Source organism: Papaver somniferum, chromosome 9 (assembly GCF_003573695.1).
Source record: "Papaver somniferum cultivar HN1 chromosome 9, ASM357369v1, whole genome shotgun sequence".
NCBI classification, from domain to species: Eukaryota; Viridiplantae; Streptophyta; class Magnoliopsida; order Ranunculales; family Papaveraceae; genus Papaver; species Papaver somniferum.
This window is the reverse complement of record NC_039366.1, coordinates 31,686,843-31,692,974: the sequence shown is the minus strand read 5'-3', so window position 1 is coordinate 31,692,974 and position 6,132 is coordinate 31,686,843. Positions and strand designations below refer to the sequence as shown.

General features: G+C 37.3%; 1 pseudogene; it reads left to right on the top strand.

Annotated features, from left to right (window-relative positions):
* The first annotated feature begins 225 nt into the window (after positions 1–225).
* Positions 226–3,337, top strand: LOC113311712 (annotated as a pseudogene).
* Positions 3,338–6,132: the final 2,795 nt, after the last annotated feature.

Sequence of the window (6,132 nt, the reverse complement as noted above, 5' to 3'; positions counted from 1 at the left end):
CGTGCAAGATATTTTGTTAAATAAAGGAGGAATTTTATAGACGGAAATGGTCTTTGATTTCTTATAATATGATCAAGATCGCCTTGATATAGTTGAGCACCACCATTATTGTTACGTATGCCTGCAAGCTAAAACCTTGACCCTATAAATTCAGGATCTATTCTCTCATTGATTTACAGATCTTAATTTCATAGAGTTACTTATTATCCAATTTAGAGGTCAATCATGGCTATGACGCGAGCCATACTCGTTCTAATAATGTCCTTTGCACTTATTGCAATGTGTGCTGCACAATACGAAAGTACTACCGACAGTACTGGATCAAAAGGTACTGAGAAGGGATCAGGAGGTGCAATTGTTCATGTCAGTATCATCACGGTTATGGCTGCATTACTTGGTGGAGGTGCATTGGTTTTTGTTTGATCAACAAATTACAAGTTTGTATATGTTCATCATTTTGGGCCATCTACATGTAAGTCTATATTGAGTTGAATGAACCAAATTGTTCCTGTTATTTGCTTTTGTATCCGTTTATTGCCATTTGCAAGCAACTCTAAATTGTCAGGCCTCTTTATTACTTTTCATTTGTTAATTTGCAGAATATTTGGGCTGATAATGCTAATTAGAAACATTATGAGCTTTGTTTTTTTTATCGGAATTTAACAGATTCCAAAAAAGTTTTAACCCTCGGACGAAAGTCTTTTAAAACACAACACACTACATTTTGAAAGATTTTACTCTCTCAGTTTCCGGAAAAGAATTGCTATAGCTTTTTCGGTTTAGCCTATAACAACTCTTTTAAACAGAATGAGAGAGTATAAAGAGGAAAATGAACCATAACAATAGAATATCTATATATATTAGCGTCTGGAATTCAATTATTCTCGTAAATTGTCTGCGTAAATTGTTACTCTGATGGGACGGGAGTAAATAAAAATAAAAATAAAAATTCTTTGTTCAATGTCAGCATGACGTTATGTAAAAGTTTTGGGCCACCATTACTAGACTACTGGTGCAACAGCTAGATGAGTGAGCCCACAGGTTAGAACGTTTATCCAAATTATGACACTGTTTCTTGAGAGCCAATGCCCAACCGAATTTTGGTGTGTAAAGCATTTGGATAAGGTCTAGACTAGAGTGGTTAATGGCTCAAAATTCAAAAAGGTATTCAACTGCAAAAGGGAAACGAACTCCGGCATTTTGAGTTACTGCAGTGCAAAGTCAGTCACTAGTCACTACTCATATTTAAAATGTATCAGCAGAAAAAGTACGTAGAGTTCAAATCTTGTTGGCCAATGGCTAACAATTTTTCTTTTTTTTGTCCTAATCACCCTCAATCTGTCACTCCCATCCCATCTGAGTCAAATACGGTGCCTCTAAGTGGGAATGAGACCCATAAAGCTTTTCATATCCGGTTAATCTTATTGCTAAAAATTGGCAATATGGACAAGCAATATCACATGTAATTAGGTGTGTCAACGGATCCGGGTCCTCCCAAGTATCACTAGGTCCGGATCCGGACCCTACTTATAAAGGTCGGATCCGGGTCCTAACGGTTCGGGGTACGGTTCTTATACTTGTGGATCCAGAACCGGACCAGTTTAAATACCCGGGTACCCGTCGGTCCCGGATACACATTGGGTCTTCAGAAAATTATTAAAAAAATCTCCAAAACTTAATATTCGTCTCTTTTTGGCTTGGATTTAAATAACTTTTATAAAATTTATTATTATTTCTTATTAATGTACTAAATAAAGATTAAATGTAAGAGAAAAATTTAAAACGAGTAAAATATCAAAGCTAAAACTAGCAAAAACATGAATAAAAATATGAATAAACGGGTACTCGATACCCGCGGGTACCCAACGGGTATTACCCGTTTAGATTCGGATCCAATCGGATAATTACCCGTCGGGTCCTAAGTTGCTAATGAGTCCAACTTTAGGACCCGGAACCGGATCCAAATCCACCGGATCCGGTTCCGGGTACTGGGTACCCATTGACAGCCCTACATGTAATCCATAGCGTCAACTTGTCTTCCTCAATCCCTTTCTCTATTTTCCTCTTCACTATCACCTTCTTCTTATCATCTTTTGTAGCCAATTACCGTGCTCTTGATTTGTTCAGTTCTCCTTTCCAACTCTGCTTCTATAACACAACACCTAATGCGTTTACCCTTGCTTTGAGAATGGGTTTGGTACGATCCGAATCCGTAATGAGATAGGTTTGGGACGCCAACCGAGGAAATCCAGTTCGCGAAAATGCCACATTGGCATTTGGTACAGACGGTAACCTTGTGTTGACCGATGCTGATGGTCAGATTGCTTGGCAGACTGGTACAGCTAGCAGAGGCGTTGTGGGTCTTAATCTTTTATCAAACGGCAATATTGTGCTTTATGATAAGAGTGGAAAATATATTTGGCAGAGTTTGAGCATCCAAGTGATACTCTTTTGGTTGGTCAGGGTTTACGTCCAGATGGTCCGAACCGGATCATTAGTCGTTCATCTGAGGTTGATGGATCTCAGGGTCCTTATAGCTTTGTCCTAGAAAAGAGCAGACTTAATTTATATCTCAAGATTAAAAAACCTTCAGAAGCCATCATTACTTTACTACACATCTGAGTGGTTTGGAACTAGTCAAGGAGCACTGACTCAGGTCTTGTTCAACACAACACCAGAATCGGAAGAAGCTTATGCATATGAGCTAACATTTGAATTTTTCGTAGCTAATTCTTCAGCTGGAACATCAATTATGAGTAGACCCAAATACAACAGTACACTGTCTTTGCTCCGACTAGGGTTCGATGGTAGTTTAAAGGTCTATACATATTACGACAAAGTATCTCACGGTGCCTGGGAAGTGACGTTCAGTTTGTTTGACTTAATAAACGGAAACAATGGTGTAAGCGAGTGCAAGTTACGGAGCAGGTGTGGGTCATTAGGTCTTTGTGAAGATGAACAGTGTGTTGCTTGTCCAACGGCTAATGGATTACTAGGGTGGTCCAAGAACTGTGCACCTCCAACGCAACGGAAGTGTGATACTGCTAACGCCAGCAAAGTGGATTACTTTAAGGTCGTGGGTGTTGAACATTTCATGGATGATTATAACAAAGGCGAAGGATTTTTAAAATTGGACGAGTGTAGAAATAAATGCAGTAAAGATTGTCAGTGTTTAGGCTTTTTCTACAAACAAGAATCTTCAAAGTGTCTGTTAGCCCCGGTGTTGGGAACTTTGAACAAAATAGCTAACACTTCTCACGTTGCTTACATTAAACTTCAGTTACATCGTTCGTATGGCTTTACCCGTTTAATTATAGTTCTTCACTTTAATTTGTAATAAGGTACAGAAGGAAAATCAATGAGCATCTGGCTTAAATACTCAATATATTTGCAATTGGAATTTATATCGAATGGTGTGACTACATTTAAAAGCGGAATTGCTATTCTATACACCATTAACGGCACTACTAACCACTCAACTCCATGTGTCTCAAGATTAATGGTTAAGGCTGTTCAGCCGTGACCCGCCCGCTCCCCAACAGGGTTTATCACTTGACAAATCTAGGGTCTAGATGTGGTGAGTAGTGTTGTGTTAAGTGAGCAGAATAGCAACTCCGATTTAAAAGCGGCAAGAATTTCTTGTTTAGTATTTCAAAGTAACCTATTATAGGGGCTGATGAATCTATTAGAGGGACTTTACCATGATCCTAGTGTCTATTTAGTTGGATAGGGGGTGTCCTAAAAGTATTGCAAATGCCTAGGTTACATTTTCATCAATCAAACCTAAAAAAGAAAAAATCTTTAAGATCCAATCATCAACAACAACCCAAAATCAATCATCATCAACAACAATTCAACAATAACCCAAAATCAATAATCATCAACAACAATTCAAAATAAATCACCATCAATAACCCTTTCATCAATCAAACCTAAAAAATAAAAACAAACCCAATTATCTAATTCTAATTAACGACCCAAAATCAATCTATTGGAAATGAGATCAAAGTATGTTATTTTTCTCAATCAAGTTCGAAAAAAATCGATTTGAGAACCAGTTACAGTTGGCTTTTTGGTTTTCAGAAGCGTTACAGTTGGATTCGCTGAATTACGGTTGGTTTCGAAAAACCAAAAATATGAATTACAATTGGCTTTTTAGTTTTCAGAAGCCAGTTACGGTTGGTTTTTGGTGGGTTACGGTTGGTTTCCAAAAAACAAAAATATGAGTTACAGTTGGATTTAATAAGTTACGGTTGGTTTCGAAAAACCAAAAACATGATTTACTGTAGGCTTGAGTGGGTTACGTTGGCTTCCAGCAAAAAAAAAATTGTTGGTTGGACTCGTCGTACAAAATTTTCAATCATAACTATGTAAGGGTTGATTAGTTATTAATAAAAAATAAAAATTGATAAGGGAATTTTGAAATTACCATCTAATGACCCTTTTGTCCTATTATATCATCCCCTCTGATGGTTTCTTCAGTCCCTATAACAGGTTACATTTCAAACGAGTATCATAAACTATACCTTTGTGCATATAATTGATTTATTAGACAATGAGATTATTATTGTATTATAATTTTTTGCTTGGAAGCGAAGATTATATTAAAGAAGAAGAATGCACTGTGTACCATATTAGAGGAAACTTAGAATTAAAACAAAACAGTTTCTCAATGGTTAAGCATTGAACACACAAAATTCAAATGAATTCTTTTACCGGCTACAGCTGCCCAACCTGAAACCAAGGATTTAGCTTCCACACCTTAAACTTTATCAGATTTGAAGTTAGCAGATGTCACTGTAGTACAATAGTAAAGTCGTTGGGTGATGATACCAGCGACCTGAGTTTAAAACTCGTCAATATCGAGGTGGGGGATTCTTTTATTCTTTTCCTAGCTACCTGGGCTTGTAAGTAGTAGACTTCCTTGAGGTTTAAACTTTAATATAACCTTTGGGTTTTAAACCCAACTTTAAAAAAAGCTTTGAAGTTGTATTTCTTTTCGGAAACACAACAACTTTTTTAGAAAGGAAATGATTTATCAAATAAGAAAAGTGTACAAGATTTAGTACTATTTCTGTTGGTTAAGTCCGTTGTATTAAAAGGAAAAGTTGTTTACATCTCAAGTGGCATCCTTAGTATGAATACTATTTTTTCGATAGTCTACGTAATATGAACAACTCAGAGGATCATATACTAAGTAGTAAAGATACCTCAAGTGAACTGATACTATCAAGTAAAAGAAGGTATTCAAGATGCAAGTCACAATGAATATAAATACGATAATAAGATAAGTAAAACTAAGTAATTATCATGAACACAAGAGATTGTGTAGTTCGACATTCGTCTACGTCCACGGGGTAATGAGCAGTTGAGTTTATTAATATTTGAGTGTGGTTACAAGGTATTCAATGCTCTCAAAGGTGTTAAATAGAACTAGAAGTTAAGAACTCCCACTATTCCTATTAGCATTCAATAAGTATATAAGCTCTCTCTAAATCTATCTCAGTAACTGTGTGTCTCTTCTTTGGAAGTGAAGCTCAGAATTTATAGCGCCTTCCATATCTGGGACATCTTCGATATCTTCAGACCCATCGAGAATTGATGATCCTCCATACATATTTGCACCTTCGTCGACCGAGGGCCTTCCCCAGTTAGACTCTGCTACCTGGGCTTCTTCCACGTTAACTTTTGACCCATCGGAATCCGCTACTCCTCCGTACATATTATACCTTCGTCGACCGTGGAACTTCCCCAGTCAGACTGTGCCACCTAAGCTTATTGCACGTGCCAGATGACCACGCGCCTAATTGGAAAATGTTTGCATTTAATGTTGAGTGGACGCCTCAGCTGTCTCTGCCTTGCCAACAGCATCCACGTCCTTAGGCTAGAGGATAGTTCTTCAGCATCACGTTGATTAAAGCTTCCTCGTAATGAGATAAAGTAAGTAGAGGAGAGATCCCCAACTTCTCGGGTGTTAGAGCATTGCTCGGTAGAACTCACAAGTGTTGTTATATCAAGCTTGTTTTCAAATTTAGATATCAAAACTATTCTTGATTTCTAGTCTAAAATTAGTTAAGTCTCATATAAGGATAAAACTGTAGTTGAGAAACGGACATCACGGCAGTCATCATT